Genomic DNA, 14177 nt, shown 5'->3' on the forward strand with positions numbered 1-14177 from the left:
GAATGTGCAGTTCTGAAACACAACATAGCTACAGGTAAGACAAAAGAGAGACCACGTCCTCCTAGACAAGAACATGTTCCGCAGAATTCCCAGCCACCGCAGAACGCACAACAGACAGTTACAGTACCGCAGCCTATAGCTGCCACACAACACGTTACACAACAGATGTACCAGTATGCACAGTCAGAATATCCAGAATATCAGCAGTATTCATGAAACAGCCTAGAGAGGGAGGTTGGCTTGCCTCTCATCGAGGTTCCTGTAGATCAAGAGGGTCCCTATGTACACAGTCAAGTGTTAGGGAAAGACAGAAGGTTTCTGATTGATACAGGGGCAAGTAGGACTACCATTAGTCATGACGAGGTTCCAGGGGCTCCACTCTCAGGCTCAAGAAACGTTTCCCTGGGATTTTCAGGAAAGCCTATTGTTAATGAAATATCGAAACCAGTTTCCCTAGAAGTTGGTCCATTGTCCCGAACTACAGACTTGTTACTTACGAAATCCTGTCCTGAAAATTTACTTGGTATTAAAACATTGAAAGAATTAGGAGCGGTTATCTGCTGCTCCCCAGAAGGAGTGAGATTGTTTTTACGTGATTTTAAAGTTCATTATGTGTTACGAGATTTTGATCCAAGATTACTGAATGTACCACAGCATTTATGGGCGCAAGGTCCAACTGATGTAGGTTGTATGCACATTACACCATATCGTGTCACTCTGAAACAAGGTGTTGTATTACCACGAATCCGACAGTACAAATTGCCACCCGGGGCTGTAGCAGCCTTATCGAAAATTATTGACGAGCTCATTGCTCAAGGAGTGGTTGTAGAAACTGACTCCAATGTATGTAATTCTCCTATCATTCCGATTCTTAAACGTACTGATCCAAATGCACCTCCAGTATATCGATTAGTGATTGACCTTCGAGAACTTAATAAATGTATCATACCCCAGTACCCTGTGGTTCCAGATATCTCTTCCCTATTGACTGCCATTGATTCTGAAGCTACGTTCTTTACTGTTATTGATCTCAAGAACGCATTCTTTAGTGTCCCCATTCATCCAGACAGCCAGTTTCTTTTCGGATTCTGTTTAAATGGAAGAAGCTATAAATTCACACGAGCTCCTCAAGGTTTCACAGAAAGTCCTAGTATTTACAGTCAAGCACTTAAAAGACAACTAGACAGTATTCACATGCCAACTGACACTGCCCTGCTCCAGTATGTCGATGATCTATTGATCACAGCCCGTACAGAACGTGACTGCGAACGTGCATCACTGACAGTATTGTATTTTCTGGCAGAGATGGGGCACAAGGTGTCCCCTTCCAAACTACAGTTCTGTGTCCAGCAAGTGGTATACCTTGGACACTTACTGTCCAAGAGGGGTAGACAGTTGACACCAGACCGTATCCAGTTAATAGCACATCTTCCACAGCCCAAGACACAGAAGGAGGTACGAGCTTTTATCGGCCTCACTTCTTACTGCAGACAATGGATTCCTCAGTATGCATATCTAGCTAAACCACTGATACAGTTAACGACACAGGAGGCAGCCACATCGACTGTCCTCCCTTGGACCCAGGAACATACACTTGTTTTTAATGAGTTAAAGAAAGCTTTATGTAATGCACCTGTGTTAGCGACACCGAACTACAGTAAGCCTTTTACACTTTTTGTCACTGAACGTGATGGTACAGCATTATCTGTTCTCACGCAAGATCAAGCAGGACAACACAAGCCTTGTGCTTATTTTTCTAGCACATTAGATCCAGTAGCCCAGGCTCTGCCTGCGTGCCTCAAGTCAGTTGCAGCCACAGCTCTAGCTATCAGACAAAGTGATTCCATAGTGTTAGGACACTCCCTGACAGTACAAGTTCCACACTCTGTGGAAGTTCTTTTAAACCGAACACAGACTCAGCACTTGACAATTGCACGTTTAACAGGATATGAACTGACACTGTGTCAGCCACACATAGAAATCAGACGCTGCAACGTTTTAAATCCTGCTACACTGTTACCCTCGACTGTTCCAAATCCTGCCACACATGACTGTGTGGAAGTTGTTAACACCATGACAAAGCCAAGACAAGACTTGACAGACATTGCATTACCTGATCCCGACCTGACACTTTACGTGGATGGTTCATGTATGAGAACAAGTACAGGAGAACTAGTAGCTGCGTATGCAGTGACTACTGAAACTGAAGTTATAGAAACACATCGTATTGACACCCTGTCTGCTCAAGCAGCAGAGCTCATCGCTCTGACCCAAGCCTGCATACGAGCCAAGAACCTGAAAGTAAACATATATACAGATTCACGTTATGCATTCGGAGTCGTACACGACTTTGGAGTACTCTGGCAAGAAAGAGGTTTCATGACCTCTCATGGAGCCAAGATTCAGCATGGCCCCCTCATTCAAGCTCTGTTAGAAGCAATCCATTTACCGGAAGCCATTGCCATTATGAAGTGCAAAGCACATACGAAAGCCACTGATACCATTTCTCAAGGTAACGATCTAGCAGATCGAACAGCCAAGCTTACAGCTCAGACTCCAGACATTCCAGTTAACACGACAAAGACAGATGTTCCAGATCAGACGACTTGTATGACAGTTAAGGACCCTACACGGGATGTACTAGACATACAGACACATGCTATCCCAGATGAAATCAAGAAATGGTCTGAACAAGGAGGGGTCCAGACAGATCAGGGATGGTTGACGAAGGAAAAAGCCACATGGTTTCTCCCCGACTCTATGGTTCAAGTCATTATTAACACCGCACATAGTCCAGCACATTTAGGAGAAAAAGCCATGTTAGACAGCATCCAGAATATTTGGTTTAACAAGCATTTACGAGCAGCAGCCAAACAGAAAGTACGTACCAGCATGATATGTTGTCAGTTCAATCCAGGTAAAGGTGTTCCGGTGGAACAAGGTGGATTCCATCCTCCTGACCACCCTTTTGAAGTCCTCCAGATGGATTATATTCAGATGGATCGATGCCGAGGTTTCAAGTATGTCCTCGTAGTAGTATGCGCTTTGTCCAGATGGACGGAAGCATATCCAGTCCCAGATTACACTGCCGCGACCACTGCCAGGCAGTTGGTTCGTGAGTATTTCCCGCGCTATGGTTTGCCCAGGGTCGTGTATTCAGACAACGGCCAGCCATTCTCATCCGAACTCATGAAACAAGTATCCCTTCTGTTAGGGTACCAGTGGAAGTTCCATTGTGTACGACACCCCGAGGCAGCTGGCCTCGTCGAGAGACATAATCAGACTCTGAAAATCCGCATTGCAAAGGTTTGTGCCGAAAAAGGCGTAGATTGGATGGTAGCTCTGCCAGTCGCCCTTTTTTACATGAGAATGGTCGCTCACTCCCGTTCAGGTCTCTCACCTTATGAAGTTGTTTTCGGTCGTCCCCCGAACATGTGGGGTACACCGATGCCACGTAAAATAACCGATGTCGACAGTAATATGCTGACAGATTACCTAGCTTCCTTGATGTCTGCACTACTCTCTTGTCGTTCACAGGTTGCGGCTGCCTTTCCAGACAACACTCAAGTGAAACCGCACGAGGTCATTCCAGGCGACTTCGTTCTCATAAGGAACTTTGATCGTTCAAGTCCGCTGGAGCCCCGCTGGAAAGAGCCGAAACTCGTTCTGATGACCACAAGGACCGCCGTAAAAGTGGAGGGCCGCAAGGGATGGCTCCACTCCAGCCACATCAAGCGTTTTCATGGACTCCGTCCAAAGACTTTTTTCAAGGACTGCCCAGATACTGACTCTAAACTCCCCCTGTTAGAGAAAACTCCGCAGCAGGAGTATAAACTTAAGCTCCGGTCTAGCAAGTCAGACAGTTTAATTGTCTAAGTCCCTCTCGGGTGAAGCGGTTAGACAGGTTCCTGACATGTATGAGATAGACCCCCATAGTGAGAGAGTTAGACGAAACTCCAAGAAAATACGTTACTGTAAAAATCTGCGCAGCAGATGTATCGTCACTTTAATGTTTATGTTATTTCTGAGTCTTATGGTTACATGCATAAGTTATGTTTTACATGTATATTTTCCTCCTATTGATTCACATGTACATTTTTCTTCTAATAATACAGTAGAGCACACTTTTAGTGAACTACCTCCTCACGAGTTATCCTACAGACTTGCCATGCGCAACAATACTTTTATCCGAATGTTACACTATTCACACCAGACTAGCAATGCCACTAATTGTTGGGTGTGTGGTCGACTCCCCCCTTTCCAGACACCGAAGGGAGTTCTGCCACTTTTTCCCTATCCGTTTTCACACAATGGGTCGTGTGGAGCATGGTTTACGATAACATCATCCTCAGATGATAAGTCCCTTCTGAATAGAACATGTTTCCCAGACAAGGAAGGTCTTTCCCATAGAACAGGGTTAGATCTAGAAAATGAAGTATATGATCTAGGTAATTATTCCTCGAATTTCATGGTTTTGAATGTTCAGTCCGAGACTACTCCAGACTTGCCTGCTATTACAGTTCTACCAGTGAAAGGCGAATTATGTGTCAGAAAGAATGGTTCAGTACATCTAGGACACAGTGATTGTACTACTGTGGTCGAGTATAGTGACAGTGGGAAGTCTACTTTCAAAGCCTCACGTCATTCGTATTTTGTATGTGGTCAGACCGCATATGTACGTCTGCCCCTAGATTGGGATGGAACATGTTACATTGCCTTCCTACTGCCACCAGTTTTCCTAGCCCCATCCGATTATCACAGAAATACACATCTAGTACACGTCAGACATAGAAGGGAGATCGAGTCCCCAATTGTCGATCAAACTGAAACTGCATTAGAACAGTATACAGACTTCAATAAAGGTTTCTTTTTCTTCATAGGTCCTGTCCAGAATAGTAAGCTAATACGTAGGCTAACCAGAACCCTTGAAGCAGTAGTGAATGAGACTACTTCCGCTCTAGGTAACTTAACCGAAGAACAATCTGCTATGAGATTTGTTGTCCTTCAAAACCGCCTTGTTCTTGACGTCATACTGGCCGATAGGGGCGGAGCTTGTAGAGTCATCGGATCTAGTTGTTGCATTTTCATTCCTAATAACGCACCGTCTGTTTATTCAGCTATAACCAGACTTCATAAAATAGCCCATCAGTTACACCAGAATCCAGGCACCTGGACATGGTCCGGTTGGCTCTGGAGTATAATATCTGCCTGGGGATGGAAGGTATTGTCATTCCTAGGGATAGTAGTAATGATCATTTTCAGTTGCTGTCTCTGTTTACAATGTGGCCCTGCGATTTGCGGCTTGTGCGCTACCTCTTGTATTCCAAGTCCTAAGTCCCGTTCCAAGAAGATTCGAGACGAGCAAATGATGCTATATGAACAGATAGATGGTATCATGAATATTGATGTTTCCTGAAGGAAACGTAGGGAACAAGGAGGGAATGAGGAAAATCGAATTTTGCCTTGTCATGTGTCCCTACGTGTTCCCCATTATATGTTATATGTGCATGATCGATATGCATATGTTCCCCCTTGACCGAATAAAGACGCAATTATAGTTGTGTCCAACGTTAGTATGCCAGTTATCCAGTCCTCGTGAAAGCAACGAGTATTAGGCCTATGTTGCCAACGTTTTACATTGTGCACGTTAATTCATCGAGTTGTCCCCATTTCTAGGCCTCGTAGGGCCCGGACACCAGATTCAAGCTCCAGTCTCCTGAAACAACTTCGAGGAGCGATGCAGCCCCTCCCGCATCCCTGACCCTTCCCTTACTCTCTGCCAAGCAGCGCGGTGCCCAGCCTGGCCTGCCTACCTGTCTGCCAAGAATATGTTATGCCTCTAGTTATCAGTTCAGCTCCCCGGCTTCACATTCCTAAGCTAACGAACCGCATAAACATCTTCAGCTATAGTCTAGTCTTCCTGTCTCCATGCAAGAGAATTACTGAATTAGTATTCATAGAAGATTCATAGCACACGCAATACATGTAGAATATATGCATGCACCAGCCTTAGTGTCAAGTAGCTTTTGCCCTGATGACATTTAGATTCTATCAACATGTACTCCAAACATCAGATACCAGATATGCTATAGGTACATGTCGTCCTGACATCCCAGACTTTAGTCTCCTCTTCTAGTGCAGAAGTCAGAGCCCCCAGTTCTCCCCAGTTACACGTCATGGCCCGTTTGCGCGCACCAGTAGGTTAAAGGTTCCAGCTGCCCAGGTAGCCCCCTCCATGTATCCACCCATTTATGACACTTCTGTGACGTTTACATCACATGTCTCCGTGTACGCCCAGTGCACGCCTTCTTTGTACGCCCATATGTTCTTATCTTTCGTTTGTCACTTGTTACGCCTACTGTATGCAATGCAATTATACTGTTTTACTATATATACTGTATGATGTTAATGAGACGGGGCAGCTGCCATTTCATGGTCCATTGGCTCGAGCCATCTGATTAAAGCCCATTCTGACTTAGATATCACGGATCCTGCCTCTTATTTATTGAGCTATCTGTTTTAGTTAATGCATAGAAAAATAGTACCGGTAATTAATTATTTATTTACCACACTCTAAAGGAGTTATCTCCCTAATATACAAGAAAGGTAGGAAAGAAGACCTAAAAAACTGGAGGCCCATCTCACTACTAAATGTGGATAGTAAATTAGTGACAAAAGTGTTAACAAACAGACTGAAAAGCGTCTTAAATTCACTTCTAAATGAAGACCAATCCTGCGCAGTCCCCCAAAGGAAGGTATGGGACAGCCTCATGACAACAAGGGAAACGATCAGGCTCGCGGTAGAACATAACCAACCCTTAGGCGTCCTGTCCTTAGACCTACAAAAACCCTTTGACAGCATCTCACATGCTTTCCTCTTTAGAGTCCTTGAGGAAATGGGTATCCCCACCTCCTTCACAGGTATTGTCCAATCACTGTACAAAGATGCAGTTAGCCAAATTCTGATCAATGGGTCACTAACAGAGAAGATCCTAATCAGATCTGGGGTAAGACAGGGATGCCCGCTACCACCAGCCCTTTTCATTTGTGCCATTGAACCTCTGCTAAATAAAATCAGACAGGACCCAAACATCAAAGGACACTTTGTCCCGGGAGGGGAAGGGAAGAGAGTTAAATGCACCAGCTACATGGACGATGTAACTATCTCCTGTAACGACGCTAAAGAAGTAAACAGAGTCATCGCACATGCCTCCTCCTTCACCAAAGCCTCTGCCCTAGAAATAAATAAATACAAATCTATCTGCATGGTCATAGGCCAATGGGACAACCTGGCAAAAACCCCGGTCACAGTCACAGGAGACCCCATTAAAATACTAGGGTCCATTTCAGTACAGACATAGCTGGGGAACAAAATTGGCCACCAGTAAAAGAAAAAATATTAAAGAAATTCTACTTTTGGAAGTTAAGAAACCTTTCCATGGAAGGCAAAGTTTTGATTATTAAAGCTATTGTATTGCCTATTCTGCTGTACCTTGCGGTGGTTTTTCCACCAAAAAAATGTAATGCTAAATAGCCTGCAAAAAATGATTTTCAACTTTGTTTGGAACTCCAAAATGGAGAAACTCAAGAGAGAGCACATGTATAAACCTAAGGAGAAAGGGGGAAAGGATGTTGCCAACTTAAAAATGTTTTTGTCCTCAAAGTACCTGCACATATGTATGAATGCCCTAGAAAGAAAAACCAAGCGGCATAATATCAAGGGGGTTTATCTTCCTTTTTTTAGCTTTAAAAGCCAAGTAAGCTGAGATAAAATTATCTCCCTATTACCTAGCTGTTGCTTACACCAGTTAGCGATAGCTAGTCGGAGATAGCGACCATCTTGGGCCCCGCTTTGCATGTCAGTGAAATTTATCACTAATGACATGCAAAGTGGGCGTGCCAAGATGTTAGCGACTGGAAATAGTCGCTAACATCGCTATCTCCTATTACCAACTTTTGGAGATATTCGCGCTAAGCGCGAATATCTCCAAAAGCTAACACCTGCCCCTGAGCAGTTCTTAGCCATGTTATCCAATGGGAGGTGGATAACATGGCTAAGAGCATTAGCTCGGTAATGCATGAATATCGCGGACTTTTCAGCGATATTCATGCATTTCGGCCGATTTTTATCGCTTAGGAGATAAACCTTGATAATAGCAAGGTTCCTAAGCGATAAAAATCGCCGCAGCTCGGCGATAAAAATATTGCCGCTAAGCTAACATAGCGATAATTATCGCTAGTTGTTGGTAATATGCCCCCAGATTTGTTGCGGACTATATTACATACTCAACCGCCCTAATGTTGCAAAAATATGATCTGGTGCACTACAGGAACAAGACCCCTAATTGTCAGAGGGAGGAGCTACGCCAGCAACCAAGATGGCCGCATAAGCTCCCGGCTCCGCCGACCTCCGCCAGCAGCTCATATATCCTGTGCTCAATCCTGAAATTGCCCCAGTCTCCCGGGTTCGTGAAGTATTCCTGCTTCTAAATGTGCAATCCCGAGTTTTTTATCTTGTCGGATGCCGAAGTTACGCCGTGTTCCCATTCTCGGCCTAACATCGTGTGGAAGCCGGGGCCTCGATTTCTAGCCTATTCGGGTTGGAGTTGATCAACAACGGCCGCTGGACCTGGACTGAGCCCGGTCCCCTGGAGTGCATCGTAAACTGCTTGTTTGATGCTGACATTGTGAGTGGTCTACACCGTGGAGACAACAGCGTACCGCACCGATTGCCGTGTTCGGGGGTCCGACGCCCGGAGACCCTGCCCTTCCTGGGGTTGACGGGCTGGGGCCCTCGCTGCTGGCGAAGGTGTCGATCTGGCACGACGGCCAGCGCCCATTATTGTAATCGGATTTGCGTGGCCTGTTACCCCGGAGAAGCCGGCCTCCGGGGTTCAAATCCTGCTCTGCCTCTTCATGAGAGGAGATGGGGCGGACGGAAAGTACGCCATCTCTGCAGGCCGTCATGGCCGCCATTGAGGCGCTCCACTCCCAATCCACTGCTGTAATCCGGACACTGATCGTGCAAGTGGACGGTATCTTGGGACCGACACACGACTCTCCGTTTAGTTCTAATACATCTGTGGTGGCAGCGGTGCAATGTACGCCTGAGATCGAGGTCCCCGGGCAGAACCTGGAATCAATGTACTTTGTTGGCCCCCAATTCACACTCAGCGCGCCCGTGATTGTCGCTATCGTTCCCTGCTCGATCAAGCTGCCGCCTCGTACAGATATGGACAGTCTTCTGTGCTGTAACAAGTTCCAAAGTGACTGTCAGAGAGATTTGCTATTTCTGGACACGTTCCCTCACTCGTTTTGTGGCTATCGTGACCTTCCATCCTTTTGTCGATCCTGCAACACTGCTGTGGACTCTAATGAACATTCTGCCTTTTCCTTTGTGATGGTGGTTCGAGTGAAAGAGACTCTCCCGAAATACCGTACTGGTCAGGGTTGAACTTGAGGGCTTGGACTTGATAATATGGCTTGACTTAATGCCGGGATTGTCACATGTAATGTGCTGGCAGTGGGGTGGTGCTTTGTTATACCCCCCCGATTGGTTTGTATATTTTGCTAAATGTTGGTTCGATTATGTCTCGGGGTGGTCACTGCTGGAGGGGGATATGGGAGACCGGGGGTGTGTTTGCTTTTATGACATTTCCTCCTCCATCTTTTCCCTTCCTTGGGGTTAGTTTAGTGGGCGACGGGCACGCTGCTAGTGGGTTAGGTCGTAGCCATCCGCAGGGGTGCAGGGTGGGGGTTTGTTATTTTTCCTTTCTTTTGTTCTATGACCTTCTTTTTCCCTTTTCCCTTCTTCACAAGAGATGTGGAGTATTCTCCTGACCTTTCTTCATCGTATTCGGGTATCGAATGTCTGGTCTTCATATCCTGTATTCTGGATGGGTGGGATTCGGCGATGTTTGCTTAGGTTCACGGTAACGTATTATTTTACCTCTGCCCCACACCGCTATTGACGTCTTTCAAATGCTTGTAATTGTTGTGTATTTTCTTAATTGATTTGCCCGTCCACCACTACGATATGTTCCTCCGAATGATGCCCGATATGTATATTTTTCCTCTTGTGATATAATTAATAAAAATATATTTTTTTTTTAAAAAGACCCCCCATTGTTTTTTGACACCAGAGATCATTGAACCTTTTAAGACAATCATTGAACATTGCAGAACGAAAGACATTGACCTCAAAGCCTGTGTTGACACAAATTCTTGGAAACACAAACTCAGAGACGCTGAAACAGTCCTCATAGTCAACAACCTATCAGAAAGTCAATCAAAAGCAGTATGGGAGAAGTGTGGCTCAGGGGTTAGAGGCGGCAGACCCGGAAGCTGGGATCGGTCCTGGACCAGGGTTCAATTCCCCGCCTCGGCGGGTCTTGGGCTCAAAAATTCCACGGACTCGATAATTCTCGCTCCGGTGCCTACTCGACTCACGGGTTCACACTCTGCGACTCTGGGCAATAGCTTGCTTAATCTCCACTACGGCCCCTCGCGGCGGGATGCCTGGCTTTCACCTTGTGGATAACCTGCCGGGGTTATCTCACAGGGGAATACCAGGACGGGTTCCCTAAGCAAGCGCTTAGATACTGTGTCGGTGATTTGCGCTATATAAATACATGTACATTTACATTTATGGGAACAGACAAGCAACAAATGCCTATCCAACCACCAAAAAGACATTGCATGGATGGCAGTAACAAGATGCCTACCAGTAAAGGCATTTCAACACAAGAGAAACTTGGCCAAAGACTCAAAATGCCCGAGATCAACCTGCGCCGGAGAAGGGACCGTCCTCCACTTCCTGTGGAACTGTGCCTTTGCACAGGAAATCTGGAACAAAACGGGGAAACTCATCCGAAGACTCACCAAACAATCATCACTCTCCTACGAACTTATTTTATATGGTATTGGCATGTCATGCCCAAAGGAGAAAAAAGACACACTGTGGAGACTGATAAACTGCATCAAAGAAAGCCTGTGGTCCTCCAGAAACCTAAAACTATTCAAACACAAAGACATCTCCCCCGAGGAATGCAACAAAATGGCACTTGACAAAGTGCAGACCTATGTATTTGTAGATGAGAGAAGAAAAAGGACAAGAATGGGCACTTGACAACTGGAGACAAAAAGACTGGTCAATACGAATAAACAAACCATAGGCAGTAAAGGTATCTGTGCAATAAGCAAATAAAATAATCTTGATGTACATTTTGCACATGACTGAGCTGCGTCTCTAACATGAATGCAAAATCCAAAATGATGCCACCATATTGGATTGGCTAACATGTAAATATGTGAAGTTTTAAATAAAGCCCGTTGAAACTAAAAAAAAAATAATAATAAATAAAAATACAGAGACCTCGGTGCAATTGATGTATCTGAGCCAGAAACGACCCCTGACAAGGAAGGACAAACAGTGTAATTGCTTTGTATTGTAAACATGCTGTATTGTTAGCAACTTTGTAGATATTAAACTATAATTATTATATGGTTTTTATGGCTATGTATGCACTCCACCATCCTTTTGGAATGTACAGGTATTTTTATATTATTATATTTAATTTTATACAGCGCACAGCTACCCGGAGGTTTCCCGGCGCTAAACATAAAGAGAGAGAGCGGGGTAGTTACAAAGAACAGAACTTTTACCAACATAAAGGGTCTATAAGTTAAATAACCAGGTCTTAAGGTCTCTGCGGAACCTTAGATAGCAGGATTCAGTGCGTAAGGAGAGAGGTAGAGTATTCCACAAGGAAGGAGCCAAATAAGCGAATGAGCGGCCGCCCATTCTGGCTCTCCTAATACGAGGCACCTGATATCTATGCTGGGTAGACAAACGAAGAGTGCGGGGGGACAATAGTGGTGAATCAGAGTGCTTAAATAAAGAGGGGCTGACTTGATATGGTGCATAATACAGAGGGCTTTAAATTTAGAGCGGCTTTCGATTCGAAGCCAGTGTAGACTGCGCAAAGAAGCCGAGGTAGAAGAGGTTCTGGGGAGATTGCAGAGTAATCGAACAGCCATGTTTTGGACCGTCTGAAGTTTGCGAGTAACCTCCTTACATGCACCCAGAAGGAGGACATTCCCATAGTCCAACCGAGATGTAATTAACGCTTGGACTACGGTTCTCTGGGTGTCATGGGGAAGCATCCATATGATCTTTCTCAGCCACTTGAGGATGGTAATACAGGTGGCCGAGACCTTGATCACATGTTGCCTCATCGACAGCTGATCATCAAATATGATTCCTAGGTTGCGAGCTGTTTTGGAGGGAACGGGTAGGGGACCCATTTGCTGTGGCCAATGGTGGGGGCCCCAGAGTGTGGTGTTGTGGCCAAACAGGAGAAGCTGTGAGTTGAGGGATGTGATAACAATGAAAGGGGCAGAGAGGGAGGTGGGCACAGAGAGAGAGGTGGGCACATAGAGAGAGGTGGGCACAGAGAGAGAGGTGGGCACAGAGAGGGAGGTGGGCACAGAGAGAGAGGTGGGCACAGAGAGAGAGGTGGGCACATATCCAGAAGCCTCTGCGGCAAACACCCGATTCATTACTGCAGGTGACACAGGCGTTTGTTTAATAGCAGAAGGAGCGTCTGTAGGTGTGCACACAGAGGCATTCATGAGAATGACACGTCACCGGTGTAAAGTCACTCTACCATTAGGAAGTGATATTTTTTATTGTGATTGCGTGAACAGATCGTCTGCAAGCTTATAATTTACATTTTCTATTTCTCGGATCATGCGCACTTCGAGGGGCCATGAGAGGCGGAAGACATTCTTAATTTTCGGAGGGTTTCTGTACAAGAAGCTCCGTGACTGGGTGAAATGCCCCTTGGTTCAGCCCCCCACTTCCCAGGGGGAGGGGGACAGTGGCTGGACCGGGGGTCTCAGTGGAGGCCTCCCCCGGGATGCAGAGCCCGGGCACCATTAAGGATTGGCTGGAGATAAGGAAGGAGAAAGAGCGGGCCCACCAGAGAATGGGCTGGGCCAGCTCAGCTGTAAATCTAGGGTTAGGAATGTGGCAGGGGGTAGGGGTATTTAAAGGTGGGCACCGGGCACAAGGCCCTCTTTCTCCGGGGAATTGTGTCAGGAGAAGAGGTGCGGCGTCGACAAAGTGCGAGGTGAGGTGGGGGGAGGTGTTGGCTTGGGGGGTTGTAATATGGGGGGTGTAGGAGAGAATGAGTGGGAGAAGGGCAGTGGGCAGCAGGGGAGGGGCTGGGTGGCGGTGGCTGGGAGTGCGGAGAGCGAGGCGCAAGGAGAGGGGTAGATGGTGCAATGCAAGTAAATGTTAAGAGCGGGCGGGGGGCAGGCCTGGGCTATTCTGGGGGTTGGTTTCTGGGTGGACAAATGCAAGGCTCTTTGCGGCTGGAATGGGGTGCTGTTCAAGGGGCTCGTGCCGCGCGCGGGCAAGGACTTCGCAGTGTTTCCAAATAATGGTGACAAAGGCATCGCGCACAGAGATGGTCGAATAGGGGTCTTGTGGGACAGTGGCGTGCGTCGGAATGGGGCAGGGTTGCCATGGTGCTCAGGCAATAATAATAACAGCAGAGGGGGTGAGGCCGAGCGCATGAGAGTAGGTGTGAAGTCTGGGAGAGGCGGGCCTCGGGACTTGTGCGCAGGGAGTGGAGCTCGGGAAAGGGTGCCTGCTTGTAAAGTGTTGGGGGCGCAGGGGAGGTTTGTGGATGCGTGGTTGGGGTCCGGAGCACGAGGGAGGGTTGGCAGGGCAGTGGGGAGCGGTGTTCGGTGGAGGGGCGGGTGAGGGCTTGTGGGCAGAACTGCCGACACGGGGTGAGGTCGTTGGGTGCCGCGCAGACAGTGGCCTTCAACAATAAGGGAAGAAAATAAATAACGGCACTGAGGGCTCGATGTCAGGGGGACCAGGAGTAAGGGTGTGCTCTGCCACAGGGCGGGTGGGTATGGTTGCGCCTGGGGCCGTGATTCAAGAACAAGAAAGGGGTGGGTGGGGATGCAGGCCAGGTGGGGGAAAGGTAAATGCCGGTTGGGCATGCGAGACACGGAGGGTGTCAGGATTGCTGGAGGTGTGCGTGTTGAGAAGTACTCATTCGTAGGCGGGGGCGGCTCACGAATAAGAGGGGGCTCTGTTTTGGAAGGGAGGGCTCAGGAGGTGACAAGAGGTGGATGGGCGCAGGGCGGGCGGCGGTGGG

This window comes from Lissotriton helveticus, chromosome 1_2, assembly GCF_964261635.1.
Source record: "Lissotriton helveticus chromosome 1_2, aLisHel1.1, whole genome shotgun sequence".
Lineage (NCBI taxonomy): Eukaryota > Metazoa > Chordata > Amphibia > Caudata > Salamandridae > Lissotriton > Lissotriton helveticus.